Raw genomic sequence first — 1,442 nt, forward strand, 5'->3', positions numbered from 1 at the left:
CTGTGGTGCTGCATCAATCAGTGGCTGGCTCAGGTGCAGCTCTTTAACTTACCTAAAAGGGAGGGCGGAGAGAAGACAAGGAAGGTGAATGAGCTGTTCCAATGTGAAATGCCGGAAACACAGACACACAGACGACACAAAACAAGAGGTGGCAATGTATTCATTAATTGCATTTAATCAATAAGCTCATTATCACTCATGCATTGTCCAACAGGTGTTGAAATAATGGGATTAAAAGGGGAGATCCCTTCAGAAAGACAGAAACAATGGCAAACACAAAAAACACTTTTGGAATCTGATTTTAGTCAACACATAAGGAAAGGGTGCACCGGTCCTGGAAATACTGCAATACCAGGTCAATGCGTGGAGTGGACAGAGCAAGCTCTATTTCCATCTCCCTGTTCTAAAAATCCATTTAATATATGGTCCCCAGATAGGGGACGTATCAGATATTAAACTGATAAGAACAGATAAGGTTTCAACAAAATTTTATTGACACATATATATATATACAGAGAATACATTTTCATAAAATAAAATTCAGTAATAAAATGCTTGTTGTACATTTCATAAAATAATTTTTGTGTAATACAATTCTGTAATAAATTATTTGTTTGTACATTTTTCTTTAATAAAATTCAGTAACAAAATGTTTTTTAATTCATTTCATTAAAACCTTTTTGTAAAATAAATTCAGTAATAAAATGTTTATTTTTAATACATTTCATTAAAATGATAAAAGCAATAAATTTTTAACGAGAAGAAGGTTTCTTTAAAAATATGACAATGGCAGGATAAAACAAGCAGTAAAATCACAATTACAAATACATAAATTATTTACATGGTAATCGTGTTCCACAGAGACAGACACCACATGGATGCCGCCTCTTTTGCTCCTAGATTTTTTTTGTCTCTGAGGTAGTATACATACAGCTCACTTAGCGCAATCTTGACACAGTCTGTAATGTCAATAAAATCACGTTTAAAAAGAAGAATGTTCCTAACCTTCCAGATGGCATTTTTAAAACAATTAATAATCATCCAGCAGATCATCTGCTGTCTGAATGATGGGCAGGTAAAAAGGCCATAAAAAACGTATTCGTACTTAAAATCTTTAAGACCACAGATCCATTTTAGTAAAAGGCCTGCTTTCCTCCATACCTCCTGTGCATAGTGGCAGTTCCAGAACAAGTGCATTATTGTTTCATCATTCCCGCACCTATCTCGTGGGCACTTGGCTCTCGCCACCAGTCCTCGCCTATGTTGGAATGCACGTGTAGGGAGGCACTGGTGGACGATTGCCCAGGCAAGGTCCTTATGCACATTTGCAAGATATTTTCCAAAGACATTTCGCCACACTTGCTTGGACCTTGCCTGCGAGAAATTGGACACTGCCACTGTCTCTTCTCCGTGTCTGCACGCCATCGACACCTTTCTCTGGT

At 37.1% G+C, this 1,442-nt stretch overlaps 1 pseudogene; it reads right to left on the reverse strand.

Annotated features, from left to right (window-relative positions):
- Positions 1–318: 318 nt before the first annotated feature.
- LOC142707521 (U2 spliceosomal RNA) lies at positions 319–493 on the reverse strand (annotated as a pseudogene).
- Between the last annotated feature and the right edge of the window lie 949 nt (positions 494–1,442).

The sequence above is a fragment of the Rhinoderma darwinii genome, unplaced genomic scaffold (genome assembly GCF_050947455.1).
Source record: "Rhinoderma darwinii isolate aRhiDar2 unplaced genomic scaffold, aRhiDar2.hap1 Scaffold_3463, whole genome shotgun sequence".
Classification (NCBI taxonomy): Eukaryota; Metazoa; Chordata; class Amphibia; order Anura; family Rhinodermatidae; genus Rhinoderma; species Rhinoderma darwinii.